The sequence below is a fragment of the Dendropsophus ebraccatus genome, chromosome 9, assembly GCF_027789765.1.
Source record: "Dendropsophus ebraccatus isolate aDenEbr1 chromosome 9, aDenEbr1.pat, whole genome shotgun sequence".
NCBI lineage: Eukaryota > Metazoa > Chordata > Amphibia > Anura > Hylidae > Dendropsophus > Dendropsophus ebraccatus.
Genome location: NC_091462.1, coordinates 8,129,884 through 8,146,803, shown reverse-complemented (window position 1 = coordinate 8,146,803; position 16,920 = coordinate 8,129,884). Strand labels below are relative to the sequence as shown.

At 47.9% G+C, this 16,920-nt stretch overlaps 1 protein-coding gene across 5 annotated transcripts in view; it reads right to left on the bottom strand.

The window, feature by feature from the left end:
- Window positions 1-16,920, bottom strand: part of SEMA5B (semaphorin 5B) — a 214,979-nt gene that overhangs the window by 155,426 nt on the left and 42,633 nt on the right. For 3 of the 5 annotated variants that reach the window (XM_069982448.1, XM_069982452.1, XM_069982450.1), the window contains exon 2: window positions 10,681-10,740. The gene's annotated coding sequence lies outside the window, so the exon portion shown is untranslated. Of the gene's footprint in view, window positions 1-10,680; window positions 10,741-15,427; window positions 15,447-16,254; window positions 16,276-16,920 lie in introns of those variants that run through there. The other 2 variants (XM_069982449.1, XM_069982451.1) reach the window with 2 other exon arrangements.

The following is a 16,920-nucleotide window of genomic DNA, read 5'->3' as shown; positions in this document are numbered from 1 at the left end:
GATGAGATTGTGATTCCTCCACGTACGGGGGACGTCACGGAGCGGAGGGCGCACATTCTGCGCTGATCTCCGGGGATCCTCACATGAAGGACGGATCAGCTTTGTTGTGCAGCTGATCCGGGTGCGGAGTTCCCAGGGTTATAATCTCCTCCCCCACAAACAAACACAAGAGAATAAAGAGAATGATCCATCAATGACGGAGGGGGGGGGAGGGGGGCAGGGTCACTTTTTGGGGGTCAATACAGCCGATAAGTAGAACTTCTAAAGCTTTATTAAACGTAACAAAGAAAGTGGCGACCCGGGATTGATCAGAGAATTCAAACTTGTGGATGAATCTCAATGGAAGGAAAAATGGAGCAAGATTATCGGACGTTCACACTGTGATGGCGCGGACAATCCTGGAAGGCGACAAGGTTTATCTATATATGTTACAACTAGGAAAAATCAGAAGTCTGGGAAAGCTGGGTGATAGCCCATGGCACAGCTGTAGTGGCAGCCATATTGGTTGTACAGTCCGTGGCACAGCTGTAGTGGCAGCCATATTGGTTATACAGTCCATGGCACAGCTGTAATGGCGGCAATATTGGTTGTACAGTCCGTGGCACAGCTCTAGTGGCAGCCATATTGGTTGTACAGTCCGTGGCACAGCTGTAGTGGCAGCCATATTGGTTATACAGTCCATGGCACAGCTGTAATGGCGGCAATATTGGTTGTACAGTCCGTGGCACAGCTCTAGTGGCAGCCATATTGGTTGTACAGTCTGTGGCACAGCTCTAGTGGCGGCAATATTGGTTGTACAGTCCGTGGCACAGCTCTAGTGGCGGCAATATTGGTTGTACAGTCCGTGGCACAGCTCTAGTGGCGGCAATATTGGTTGTACAGTCCGTGGCACAGCTCTAGTGGAGGCAATATTGGTTGTACAGTCCGTGGCACAGCTCTAGTGGCGGTCATATTGGTTGTACAGTCCGTGACACAGCTGTAGTGGCGGCCATATTAGTTGTACAGTCCGTGGCACAGCTGTAGCGGCGGCCATATTGGTTGTCTCCTGGCTGAAAGCATATACCGGGATCTGGATGTGAGGGTTTGTACCACTGACTACATAGGAGGGTCTGCCATTCAGGAGTCTGGAAAAGTAAGAGGGCACCTAGGCTTGTCACTGCAATGGCCTTGATATAGTTGTCTTCCATCTTTCCAGATGCTGTGGTGTATCCAGTCAGAAGTCTGGGAAAGCCGTTCGATAAGCCATGATGGTTCCCATATAGGTTGTCATCCAGCTTTACCAGACAAAGCCATCAAGTCATCAGCAAGAAGTATCGAAGTTGGGCATATGCCATTGAAGCTATAGGCAGTTGTGAATATCAGGAGTCTGGGAAAGCTGGGTGACAGCACACGAGAATGTAACAGTGTCCATATTGGTTGTCACCCAACTTTCCCCAGGGACGGATATCACAATGTCATCACTTGGATCATCAATTAGCTTAGTGGCCTACTGAATATGGTAATCAGGGGTATAGGAAAGCTGGGTAACAGCACATACAAGAATGCATAAGAAGCCATATTGGCTGACACCCAGCTTTCCCAGGAACAGGTAGAGATCATCACAAGGATTATCACTTAGCTTTCACTGTAACAAAGGCATATGCCATGGAAAAACCAGGCAGATCTGGCAATCAGGGGCATGGGAAAGCTGAGCTACGGTCCATACAACAGTATGGCCCTTCATCTCCCATCAATGTAGTCTGGCAGCAGCTGGAACGCTATCATGCAGAGACGTAAAGGCAGTCACACTGGCTGTCACCCAGCTTTCCCAGGAACAGATAGAACCAATGTAAGGGAAAGCCTAATGCTCCTGTGCCCCTATTACACGGGACCTCACTCGCAGCCGCCATTACACACGTGCAGGGGAGGCCACGAGGAGCTGCGGGGGGATGGCGGCGGTCTGCTGGTGCCGCTCCGATTCTGCGGAGTGACTGCAGCAGATCGCTGCTATCACGGTCATTTGTCTTTCAATATGTTCATGTCAGCTGTCGCCTTCTATTACACGGGACGATTATGGGCCATGACGGCCGATATCAGCCGAATACGGCCAATAATCATTCCGTGTAATAGGGCCTTTAGCCTGCACCAAGGGCCCCAGTGCCATTCATTGTGCTGGCGTCTTCTCATGTGCCAGAGGGGCCTTTGGGCCATATATACAACTCTGGGCCCGGTTACAGCTGCTACCTCAGCGTCCCCTATAGCTTTACCATTGGACCAGGGACTTCTCTTCTCTGGGCAATGATCAGACACGTTCAGACTGGGCAATGACCCACACACCGCCCAGTGCCCACCCACACGCCCCATTCACTCTCCACACGCCGGACAGAGACTTTCCCAAAAGACGCCATAAATCTCGCGCTGCAGACAGACTCTGAAAGGCGACGGCTTCAATTTATAACGTCAATTTGTTGCAAATGATATTTTATGGGTGTTATCCACGTGCTGCCCAGGAGTCGAAAACTAAATTAAAACGTATTACAGCATCCAGCTATTGGCAAAACAGTCCTGCCAGGCCGCGAAACGTGCTTAATGCGGCTTGTAGAGCAATTTATCCCCCCCCCCTCCCCCGCTCCTGTAATTCCGAATCCAAAACTTCCAGCGTCTCTGATAGAAACAAGAAACACTTGTGCGGCCCTGGATACGGCTAACAAGATTATTCCACAGCAACGGCCGCTAGGGAAGCCGCGGCAAAACCTGCTCTGGGAGCCCCATACTGAGCCGAACGGAGCGAATGTGATGGGATATTACAGATTACAAAGAACTCAACCCCCCCAACATGGCTGCCAGGGTCCGCTGTATTCTATCCAACCTTGTCTTAGATAAGCGGGGGGGGGGACTCACGGCCCTACCGCTAAAGCCACGGCTGTCCAGGCGTGATGGGAAATGTAGTTTTGCAATGGCCAGAGGGCCACGAGTTTGACACCCGTGCCCTGAACCAGTTGATATGACATCACAGGGTCTACGCCATGACATCACATAAAGGGTCCAACTCCTGTCCTATATACTGATGTCACAGCAGCGATCCCCCAACCTGTGGCTCTCCATCTCGAAGCAACTTCCATCCTGCCCTAACAAAGCTGCTGCAGAACTACAACCCCCATCCAGCCCTAACAAAGCTGCTGCAGAACTACAACCCCATGCTGACCTAACAAAACTGCTGCAGAACTACAACCCCCATCCTGACCTAACAAAGCTGCTGCGGAACTACAACCCCCAACCAGCCCTAACAAAGCTGCTGCAGAACTACAACCCCCATCCTGACCTAACAAAGCTGCTGCGGAACTACAACCCCCATCCAGCCCTAACAAAGCTGCTGCAGAACTACAACCCCCATCCTGACCTAACAAAGCTGCTGCGGAACTACAACCCCCAACCAGCCCTAACAAAGCTGCTGCAGAACTACAACCCCCATCCTGACCTAACAAAGCTGCTGCGGAACTACAACCCCCATCCAGCCCTAACAAAGCTGTTGCAGAACTACAACCCCCATCCTGACCTAACAAAGCTGCTGCAGAACTACAACCCCCATCATGCTATGAGAACTATTAGAAATATACAAAGCTTTTACACAGGTAGCAAACCCAACTCCTATCATGTCCTGACAAAACTGGTGTAAAGAAAAACTACAATTCCCATCATGCAAAATTTAGCAAAAAAATACAATGCTGCAAAACTACAACTCCCATGATGTCAGTTCACACTGTTACAGGACGACAACTCCCAACTTACAAAACTGAGGCAAACCCCAGCAACTTTCCTTCTACCAGGGCATGATGGGAGTTACCAGGGGTGGATTTTTATCAATCTACAATAGGTGCAGATGCAGGGGGCAAAATCTTCTATAGGGGTTTTCAGAGGTTTATACGCAGGGGGTCGGGGCATCTACGGGCGGCCCTGTTGGGAAGACTGCCCAAGACCCGGTGTATTTAATCTGCCCCTGGGAGTTCCTGGTTCACAGAATTAGTAAAAGTTTTCAACTGTGTAAAAAAATGTTGTCAGGGCATGCTGGGAGTTGTAGTTTTTCAGTTACAGGATGCTGCTCTTGTGCCATGTGATTCCCCCTGTAGCTGGTCAATGGGGTCCCCATTTGGTCCTATCATCCCTTGCTGGGGGCCCCGTGACCCCCGGAGCCTTGAGTACTATTCATAAGCAGGTTTGAAGCTATTGCAGGTGATGCGAGACGTGCGGCAGCAGCAGCATCTCCCCCCTCCCCCTCGCGGTCTCCGGATTATTCGCTTCCAGGAGAACGTGTAATATTCCTCTTTTCCTCGTTCCCGGCAATAATGGATAATAAAGCGCGGAGACAATTTACATGGAGATTGGGCTTGTGGTGGCCGTGGCGGGCGGTGAAGAGCTCGGCGTCCTGCCCTTCTCCCGCATCAGCCGCCACCATGTTAATTCTCCTAATATAATTTGTCTTATTTATCGCTTCAATTACGGAGATAATCCCAGAAATACAATTCCACAATAATCCGCCCCATTTCCATAGTAATTGATCTTTTATTTATTGCGGTGGAGAGGCGCCATGTGAGCCGCGCTATTATTTCAGATTGCTTCTTTAATAGCGGCATTAAGTAAAGCCCCCGGCATTATGGGAAATAATCACAACCGCTTCGAGGTGCGGGGATCACATCCGAAACGCTATCCACCCGCCACCACCACAGCACTATAGAAGGACAGAAGGATGGGGTTACCCTAACCAGCAATCAGTGCAGCCTCAGGGGTCCCCATTACACCACTATCCACCCGCCACCACCGCACTATAGAAGGACAGGGTTACCCTAACCAGCGATCAGTGCAGCCTCAGGGGTCCCCATTACACCGCTATCCACCCGCCACCACCGCACTATAGAAGGACAGGGTTACCCTAACCTGCGATCAGTGCAGCCTCAGGGGTCCCCATTACACCGCTATCCACCCGCCACCACCGCACTATAGAAGGACAGAAGGACAGGGTTACCCTAACCTGCGATCAGTGAAGCCTCAGGGGTCCCCATTACACCGCTATCCACCCGCCACCACTGCACTATAGAAGGACAGGGTTACCCTAACCTGCGATCAGTGCAGCCTCAGGGGTCCCCATTACACCGCTATCCACCCGCCACCACCGCACTATAGAAGGACAGAAGGATGGGGTTACCCTAACCAGCGATCAGTGCAGCCTCAGGGGTCCCCATTACACCGCTATCCACCCGCCACCACCGCACTATAGAAGGACAGGGTTACCCTAACCTGCGATCAGTGCAGCCTCAGGGGTCCCCATTACACCACTCTCTAGAACGGACACAGAGAAGGGCTGAACGCCCCGCCATCTCCTATACCATACAGGATGGAAGACGGTCCACTACATAAGAATAGAGCACAGAAGCTCACGCTCTACAGGGAGGAGAAACGCATCAATGTAGGATAGAACAGGACTGATCCCCATGGCTGGGCCCAAACACTGACACCCTGGGGTGACCTAAGCCAGCCGCCCACCTATAAGCCTGGTCCAGAAACCCACCGAACAATAATCCAGGGCTACCTGCAGGGACACATGGAGCTCTTATAGTTACCTGCTGGGACACATGGACCTATTATAGTTACCTGCTGGGACACATGGAGCGATTATAGTTACCTGCAGGGACACATGGACCTATTATAGTTACCTGCAGGGACACATGGACCTATTATAGTTACCTGCAGGGACACATGGACCTATTATAGTTACCTGCAGGGACACATGGACCTATTATAGTTACCTGCAGGGACACATGGACCTATTATAGTTACCTGCAGGGACACATGGAGCTCTTATAGTTACCTGCAGGGACACATGGACCTAATATAGTTACCTGCGGGGACACATGGACCTATTATAGTTACCTGCAGGGACACATGGACCTAATATAGTTACCTGCGGGGACACATGGACCTATTACAGTTACCTGGGGGGCAAATGGCGCTCTTATAGTTACCTGCAGGGACACATGGACCTATTATAGTTACCTGCAGGGACACATGGACCTATTATAGTTACCTGCGGGGACACATGGACCTATTATAGTTACCTGCTGGGACACATGGACCTATTATAGTTACCTGCGGGGACACATGGACCTATTACAGTTACCTGGGGGGCAAATGGCGCTCTTATAGTTACCTGCAGGGACACATGGACCTAATATAGTTACCTGCAGGGACACATGGACCTATTATAGTTACCTGCAGGGACACATGGAGCTCTTATAGTTACCTGCAGGGACACATGGACCTATTATAGTTACCTGCGGGGACACATGGAGCTCTTATAGTTACCTGCGGGGACACATGGACCTATTATAGTTACCTGCAGGGACACATGGACCTATTATAGTTACCTGCTGGGACACATGGAGCTATTATAGTTACCTGCTGGGACACATGGAGCTCTTATAGTTACCTGCAGGGACACATGGAGCTCTTATAGTTACCTGCAGGGACACATGGACCTATTATAGTTACCTGCTGGGACACATGGAGCTCTTATAGTTACCTGCTGGGACACATGGAGCTCTTATAGTTACCTGCGGGGACACATGGAGCTCTTATAGTTACCTGCAGGGACACATGGAGCTCTTATAGTTACCTGCGGGGACACATGGACCTAATATAGTTACCTGCTGGGACACATGGAGCTATTATAGTTACCTGCAGGGACACATGGAGCTATTATAGTTACCTGCAGGACACATGGACCTATTATAGTTACCTGCTGGGACACATGGAGCTCTTATAGTTACCTGCAGGGACACATGGAGCTCTTATAGTTACCTGTGGGGACACATGGACCTATTATAATTACCTGCAGGGACACATAGAGCTCTTATAGTTACCTGCTGGGACACATGGACCTATTATAGTTACCTGCTGGGACACATGGACCTATTATAGTTACCTGCTGGGACACATGGACCTATTATAGTTACCTGCTGGGACACATGGACCTATTATAGTTACCTGCAGGGACACATGGACCTATTATAGTTACCTGCAGGGACACATAGACCTATTATAGTTACCTGCTGGGACACATGGACCTATTATAGTTACCTGCGGGGACACATGGACCTCTTATAGTTACCTGCTGGGACACATGGAGCTATTATAGTTACCTGCAGGACACATGGAGCTCTTATAGTTACCTGCAGGGACACATGAAGCTATTATAGTTACCTGCGGGGACACATGGACCTATTACAGTTACCTGGGGGGCAAATGGCGCTCTTATAGTTACCTGCAGGGACACATGGACCTAATATAGTTACCTGCAGGGACACATGGACCTATTATAGTTACCTGCAGGGACACATGGAGCTCTTATAGTTACCTGCAGGGACACATGGACCTATTATAGTTACCTGCGGGGACACATGGAGCTCTTATAGTTACCTGCGGGGACACATGGACCTATTATAGTTACCTGCAGGGACACATGGACCTATTATAGTTACCTGCTGGGACACATGGAGCTATTATAGTTACCTGCTGGGACACATGGAGCTCTTATAGTTACCTGCAGGGACACATGGAGCTCTTATAGTTACCTGCAGGGACACATGGACCTATTATAGTTACCTGCTGGGACACATGGAGCTCTTATAGTTACCTGCTGGGACACATGGAGCTCTTATAGTTACCTGCGGGGACACATGGAGCTCTTATAGTTACCTGCAGGGACACATGGAGCTCTTATAGTTACCTGCGGGGACACATGGACCTAATATAGTTACCTGCTGGGACACATGGAGCTATTATAGTTACCTGCAGGGACACATGGAGCTATTATAGTTACCTGCAGGACACATGGACCTATTATAGTTACCTGCTGGGACACATGGAGCTCTTATAGTTACCTGCAGGGACACATGGAGCTCTTATAGTTACCTGTGGGGACACATGGACCTATTATAATTACCTGCAGGGACACATAGAGCTCTTATAGTTACCTGCTGGGACACATGGACCTATTATAGTTACCTGCTGGGACACATGGACCTATTATAGTTACCTGCTGGGACACATGGACCTATTATAGTTACCTGCTGGGACACATGGACCTATTATAGTTACCTGCAGGGACACATGGACCTATTATAGTTACCTGCAGGGACACATAGACCTATTATAGTTACCTGCTGGGACACATGGACCTATTATAGTTACCTGCGGGGACACATGGACCTCTTATAGTTACCTGCTGGGACACATGGAGCTATTATAGTTACCTGCAGGACACATGGAGCTCTTATAGTTACCTGCAGGGACACATGAAGCTATTATAGTTACCTGCGGGGACACATGGACCTATTATAGTTACCTGCGGGGACACATGGAGCTCTTATAGTTACCTGCAGGGACACATGGACCTATTATAGTTACCTGCTGGGACACATGGAGCTCTTATAGTTACCTGCTGGGACACATGGACCTCTTATAGTTACCTGCTGGGACACATGGACCTATTATAGTTACCTGCTGGGACACATGGAGCTCTTATAGTTACCTGCAGGGACACATGGACCTATTATAGTTACCTGCTGGGACACATGGACCTATTATAGTTACCTGCAGGGACACATGGAGCTCTTATAGTTACCTGTGGGGACACATGGACCTATTATGCTTACCTGTGAGTAACTTTGTCCTCTCCTTATACTTTACAGTAGGAGCGCCGGCAGCTTGACATATAAAATGTAATAGCAGCCGATACAGATCCTGGGTGACAACCAGTACGGAGCTCAGAAAGGCTTCCAAACATCCTGAATGCCATAACAATGTCTACTCTGTGCCCTGGCATTCTGTTCATGAATCAGGAGAATCAGGATGAGCAGAACAGTAAAGTAAAATATAACTTTACTGAAAGAGTAGTAAATACTTGGAACAAACCTTCAGCAGATGTGGTTGGTAAATCTAGAATAACAGAATTTAAACCTGCCTGGCATATACATATATCTATCCTTAGATAATAGGGGGCCGACCAGATGGACCCAGTGGTCTTTTTCTGCCGACAATCTTTTGTGTTTCCAGATTAGATGGGTAGAGAGATTATATATATACACACACATACACATACACATACATACATACACACACGTCACCAGGTACCTGCACCACGTTCTCATGATCTTAGAGGTTACTTGGGGCAGATATCCGGGGCTGTGGCCCCACAAGGGCCGATCTCTGCATGGATGGGAATCCTCCCTTTGCCGCATCCTTCAGAGCTGAATACAGAACGATTCACATTCCTAAACCTTGTAGAATCTTCATAGAAGAAACAATGGCGCCCGCATACAATGCCGCCCGTGAACAAGGTCCAATCAGCCATTGCAGCCCCTTTTGTTGCGGAGCCCCCTACCCATGATGCAGTGCGGAGATAGGTGACCCACTCTGTCCTTCATCGCTCCCAGTGTTTGACATGCCAAAGAATTGCCAATGAGGCCCCAATTTGCAGGACAATGGGCCAAGTTGTTGCGGAGGATCCCGGGTCCCTAATGTGCCGTGCAGGCTCTATAGAGAAACTTCATAATGTGTCTGTGTTAATTATTCCCGGTGGCAGCGGCGGGGTGCAGTGAATGGAGCCGCTGCTCCCCGCTCCATTAACTCTTTCCCAGGCCGCTCTCCTTTCTAATGTTTGTAAATATACATTACGCCATGTCAATCCGGAGCGTTCCGAGGGGACAGGATGCAAATGAGCAAAAGGGAGGGATGTCATCTGCTTTCTTGCTGGACAATGAAGCATCACATCAGGTTGTTAGATTTCCTCCATTACCGCGTGGTGTGATGGGAGGGGGCGCCATTATACCGGGGGACGCACGTATACATAATGTATACAGCCAGCCGCAAGCAAACCTTTCATTTATTAATGGAAATGAAGCATCTCGGGGCTGGGTCCCATTTCTCGCCATTGTCTATAGCTCTGCTTGCTGTCAGTAAATGAGAACATCTATCCTGCTCATCTAGTGGGTTTGTTACAATGTATCGGTGTAGATATAGCTCCACTAGGACTCCAGGCTGTAAGGACGTGTTCACACTGTAAACTGTACAAGTTTCCCTTCTCCACATCCTATTCCTCTCATTGGCAAACTTTTCCAAATGTTGCAAAACAACAACCCCCATCATCATATCCTGAGAGCTATATGTTTGAGCTTTGGGTATAGTGTGGTCACCCCTGGCCACACTGTGGTCACGTGATCCCTGGCCACACTGTGGTCACATGACCCCTGGCCACACTGACTTCTTTTCCAATTCTAAATGGCCAATCCCTGGAAACCTGCTGCTGATCTCCTGGTATAAGCCACAGACGCCGCACGACCAGCGTGATAATCAGCACAATACAAATATACAGAGAACCACAAAACCACAACCGAGGAGCAACAAGAGGGAACAGTGATGTAAGAGCCGAAGAGGAACGGGCAAACCTCCAGACACCGGACTGAAACCATCATCATCTACAATCATAATGTAACTATTACTCCAGGAAGAGGAGGAGAAACAATGGAACAAATCTAGGTGTAACAATGGAACAAATCTAGGTGTAACAATGGAACAAATCTAGGTGTAACAATGGAACAAATCTAGGTGTAACAATGGAACAAGTCTAGGTGTAACAATGTCACTCACCAGCACAGCATCACTGGGCGATCATCCTCACTGCCAGGGCCGACAGTAATCCACAGTAACCTGAGGAGAGAAAGCGAGACATCAGACCTCAGCAACACACAGATTCATTATTAACTATCCCTGCAGAACCAACCAGGTTATAGGAGCTGTACATTTATATTATATACACTATATACCCAGGTTATACCAGCTGTATATATATAATTATATACACTATATACCCAGGTTATACCAGCTGTACATATATAATTATATACAGTATATACCCAGGTTATAGCAGCTGTACATATATAATTATATACACTATATACCCAGGTTATACCAGCTGTACATATATATATTTATATACAGGAGATCCCCAGGTTATACCAGCTGTACATAAATAATATACACTATATACCCAGGTTATACCAGCTGTACATATATATTATATACACTATATACCCAGGTTATACCAGCTGTACATATGAATTATATACACTATATACCCAGGTTATACCAGCTGTACATATATATTATATACACTATATACCCAGGTTATACCAGCTGTACATATATATTATATACAGTATATACCCAGGTTATACCAGCTGTACATATGTATTATATACACTATATACCCAGGTTATACCAGCTGTACATATATATTATATACACTATATACCCAGGTTATACCAGCTGTACATATATATTATATACACTATATACCCAGGTTATACCAGCCTGCTCCATATCACTATATACAGGATATGAGACTTTTTGCCCTTCTCGCTCTATCGAGAACATTCATCATACATTCCGCGATTTCCATCTCGTTTCTTCCACATATTTGTTCCCACGATCGCGGCTGTTTATTTTGGGTCGAGTCTCGTATGTTCTGGGAAGTTAGCACGTTCCGTTGGACAGTTCCCATTCTAGAATCCCCTGGGTACAAGGATCCCACAGCTTTCAGCAGAGGATATAAAGGGTTAACAGGTCTAATATATGAAGTATATACACATGGATGGGGGCACTTCCGTCTCTGCTCATCCTGAGCAGCCTGGTTCATGGACTTAACTCTACAGTAGATGAGGGGATGGCCATACAAGATTTAAAGACCATTTAGGGTTTGCGGTAAGCGGATTGACCCCCCCCCCCCATACGGTAATGGAATGTCACCGTTATTGGGTCAGGAATTTGCCCCTATGGTCCTTCTGCTTCTTCCATATTGGGGGAGGGGGGGGGGGCGCTGAATAAAAGCTGCGCCTGTTTTGGGGTTTGAGGCAGCAATAATTATAATAAAGGATGACGGCCCTCTCTTGGCGGGAACAGCCCCATCCCGCGCCCCCTTTATCATTCTAATCTGTGTCCCATCCAGTCAAAGAGCAGGAAATTCAGGTCAAAAACAATGAGAAAAAATAACCAAACAATGAAGTAACAAAGTAACGAACTAGAAGGCTGCGAAGGCCGCGATGGGGGAGCAAATATTCAACGGGGAGGACCCCATAATAGAAGCAAAATATCCCACCCACCGACAACAGCCTTTCAGGTCCTGCATCACATCAGAGACCGGCCACAGTGCTGACTGGGAAGCAGATGGGGGCATGGTGCGGCTCGGGGTTGACACAAATTTCCCCTGTAGAATCACCAAGCAGCACAAGATGCCTCCGAGTATCGAAACCGTCTGTCCTTCAGCAAAGAACAAAAAAAAAAAAGTATCTAAATCGTACGATTCCTTAGTGTAGTCAGAGTCCCCTATTATTTGTGTCTAATGGTCTGTCCAACAATGATATAAACAGCTGGAGAGGGTTCTGGAACAGTCCACTTTACACAGAATGGGGGTTCTGACTACACAAAGGGGGATTCTCCTTCTCTGGAAGTAAAAACAAATGAAACTAATAATCTGTAGAAGAGGATTCTATGTGGGACTTGTAGTACTACAGTGCTCCCTATTAGATGATTACCCAACAGCTTTAGGGACCCATATGGCTCTGTTTACCCTGAGCTTCATGGTTCACGAATGCAATATCAGAACTACAAAGGAGACTGACATAGAAGCCTGGCCATACAACATAGTGCTATACAATATAATGTACAGTGATATACTAGGTATAATAACCCACGTTCCCCTATACCAGGGTGCCGGCCCTATAGACAGTGGCGGATCTACAGGCAATGTACAGTGATATACTAGTTATAATGACCCATGATCCCCCTATACCAGTGTGCCGGACCCATAGATAGCGGCAGATCTATGGGCCATGTACAGTGATATACAAGTTATAATGACCCATGATCCCCTATACCAGGGTGCCGGACCCATAGATAGCGGCAGATCTATGGGCCATGTACAGTGATATACAAGTTATAATGACCCATGATCCCCTATACCAGGGTGCCGGCCCCATAGATAGCGGCAGATCTATGGGCCATGTACAGTGATATACTAGTTATAATGACCCATGATCCCCTATACCAGGGTGCCGGCCCCATAGATAGCAGCAGATCTATGGGCCATGTACAGTGATATACTAGTTATTATGACCCATGATCCCCTATACCAGTGTGCCGGACCCATAGATAGCGGCAGATCTATGGGCCATGTACAGGGATATACTAGTTATAATAAGCCATGATCCCCCTATACCAGTGTGCCGGACCCATAGATAGCGGCAGATCTATGGGCCATGTACAGTGATATACTAGTTATAATAAGCCATGATCCCTTATACCAGGGTGCCGGCCCCATAGATAGCGGCAGATCTATGGGCCATGTACAGTGATATACAAGTTATAATGACCCATGATCCCCCTATACCAGTGTGCCGGCCCCATAGATAGCGGCAGATCTACGGGCCATGTACAGTGATATACTAGTTATAATAAGCCATAATCCCCTATACCAGGGTGCCAGTCCCATAGATAGCGGCGGATCGACAGGCAATGTACAGTGATATACTAGGTATAATGACCCACGTTACCCTATACCAGTGTGCCGACCCCATAGATAGCGGCGGATCTACGGGCAATGTACAGTGATATATTAGTTATTATGACCCATGATCCCCCATACCAGGGTGCCGACCCCATAGATAGCGGCGGATCTATCGGCAATTTTCAGAGAATTCTCCATTACCCTCCTCCCCCATCACAAGAGGTTTCGCCAGAATGAACGGAAAACGGGAGGAAATAAATCACTGCATCGGAGTACGGTGATGGAGGGCAGATGGTCATAATAATGAGATAATGGAGAGGCTTAGATTCGCCCCTTGAGGGGAAGATCAGCTGATCTGCAGGTTCCATGCGCTTCGTGCCGCGTCCTGAGGATGTGGCGACCTCGGCCATCACTGCGCCGTTTACTGCATACACAATATGGCGTGTGTTAGACTTTTATAGTTTTATAGGACGGCGTCCGTGTCGTTTGTGGTGATATACTGTGCGGCGTCCCCAATGAGCGCACATCTGCTGCCAGACGCCACCGCCGCCAGGAATCACGATCGCAGATAAATGCAGAAGTTCTGATTAACAAGGTTTTTATTTTATCTGACGAGGCCTCGGGCGCAAAATTAACACAGAAAATCAAACTGTTTGTTTTCTTCAATACCCTGAGACGATTGATCGGGAGCCGACAAGAAGTAACCCTTCGAGTGCCGCAGCAGGGGCGGATGTGCCGGCTCTAAAGGCGCAGGATGAGGAATCGGCGTAACAAAGGGGTCCAAGCTGCAGTCCTATGTAAATCACGACAATATAACGCGCCGTGTTCAGGATCTCTGCTTACTGTCAGTGAATGGGAAGATGATGAGATTCCTCCCTGGTCTAATACTACTCACAGCTGAGCATTTGTTACACGGTATTCAGTCCTGGAAACAATCCTCTTATAAACCTATTGTCAGTTGGGACGATTATCTGTCCGTGTAAGTGTGTTGATGATTGGCTGAGGAGCCGGAAAACTGACGCTTGTTGGCTGATCACATCTTTGGTGCAGCCCTATATATCATCTGTGTAAACTGGGGAAGGGCGGCCGATAGCGATGTATGTAGCTGTGCCATGTTAGCGGATTTTCTGCCTTGAAAATGTGAAGGACCATAGGGCTATTATAAGGTTGACCTAAAGGGCCTCTTACACAGGACGCTCCTGCGGCCGATAATCGGTCAGTGTAAAAGTGACAGCAATCAGCTTAGGACGGGGAAAAAACGCCCAATCCTCTACAGTCTTCAAAATTTATTGTGATCAGCCGCACATCTTCCTGTGTAAAACGTGTTATGTGCGGCCAATAACTATAAAAGCAAACTGACAGCACAGATATACATACAGGATATACATATATCTGGGCATTCGGTTTCCAGATCACACAGCAGTACATACTTACCTAGTGCACTGCCGCTGTGATGCAGCATTCTGTTCTTTGGCTCTCCCGTCCAGCTGCTGTATATTCAGGCCACCACCTCCTCCAGAATGATTGACAACCAAAGGGGCCTGAAGACACAGTGGCTGGATGGGAGAGTCTGAGAGGAGGATGCCGGATCACGCAGTATTACACTAGGTAAGTATGTACTGCTGTGTGATCTGAAAACTGACAGCATGGATATATGTATATCCTCTATGTATATCTAGGCTGTCAGTTCCCATAGCTGCAGGAATAATACATGGTTGTGTCATGCAGTATGGCTGCTCGATTTGTCATGACGTATACAGGCACCGCAAATCTCGCTGATCGCAATTGTCTGCAGCCACCCAAAGCTGACCTATCAGTGTAAAAGGGTCTTACAGGTGCTTTAACATTACAAGAATTGTGGCTCTTCGTCGATCCCAGTATTGTTTGTGCAGCCATTTAAATATACTTCTATCGGTTTAAACTGGTAGATGTGTGGCTGGTAAACCAAGATTTATGGGGCTGCTCGAAAGATGCGATCAGCTGAGAAATCGGGTGTTTTCCGGCTCCTCGGTTGATCTCAGACACTTTCATCCCTTTGAATGAAGTTGATAACAGAGAGTAATAGATTGTGTATACAGGCAGAGTCAGGATAAGGCTGTGTTCACACGATGCAGTTCCGGTTTTAGCAAATTTTTATACATCTGCAGTAAAAAAAAAACACTGCTGCACCGACAATGACAATGTGTGAACATGGCCTGAGGACGTCTCATCCCGGGCCCTGAGGATGCAACAAGACTGACGCTTCCTCTCATTACCCGTTTTATAGGCGACACATTTTACGGTCTTCAGACTACAAGCCATAAACCAGGGCGGTATATACATCTATCGCTTCACGCATGAGACACATGCAGGATCTATAAAGGTTTTACATGGAATCAGCTACAATCCGAATCCATCCTCATAAGCTGCGGCCAATTACAAGGAGGGATAATCCCATCACAGAGCTGAGGAGACAATGGGGGCCCCCACAGTGTGGCCCCATGGGGACACCACATCCAATGTCACACATCTCAATGAGAAGCTCAGACGACCGCCACAAAATCACAGGAGATCAATGACTTGGTGGCAAACCTCCATATACTGTATGTACTATAGGGGTGCAGGGGCTGAGCGTATACTGGGGCCCCATGTAATATGGATGGAGGGATAGGGGCTCCTACACATTAGTATCTGGTCCAGGAGCTTCAGGTAGAGCCCCCCCCCCCTCCAGCCGCCAAAAACAGTCAAAAATGCTGCATAGGACAACGGCCTAAAGTCAGTGATTTCTCTGGTTGCTATGGGCAGCAGCTTTTTTAGAATGTCTTCATAGCAACCAATCACAGCTCAGCTTTCACTTCACCAGAGCAGTTTAAGAAATGAAAGCTGCGCTCTGATTGGTTGCTATGGGCAACAAGGATGGCGTTTTATTTAGAGACTTCTGATATATCTGCCCCACTTGGATGGTTCGTCCTTCGCCCGATGCCGGTGTGAGGGACTGTAATGGCCGACATGGCGCGATGCGTTACATCTGCAATATGGTTGTTTATCAAGCTGTTTTCGGTCAATGGTTGCTGAAACATCCTCCTACTTGTATATAGAAGAGCTGCTATGTATATACAACTGTATATAGGTGTGGGGCTGAAACATCTGCCCCTCGTGTCTGGACTAGAGATGAGCGTACGGGTTCTGCATATGAATACCACTGGCTGAAGTAGTTAGATGGAGCCCTTCTCCTGCCAGGAAGACATGGATACAACCATGGACCATAGGCTGTACCTACGTTATCCAGGGCTGTATCCAACTTCTTCAGGCACTGGCAAATGCCGATCATAGGGATCAGACAAAGC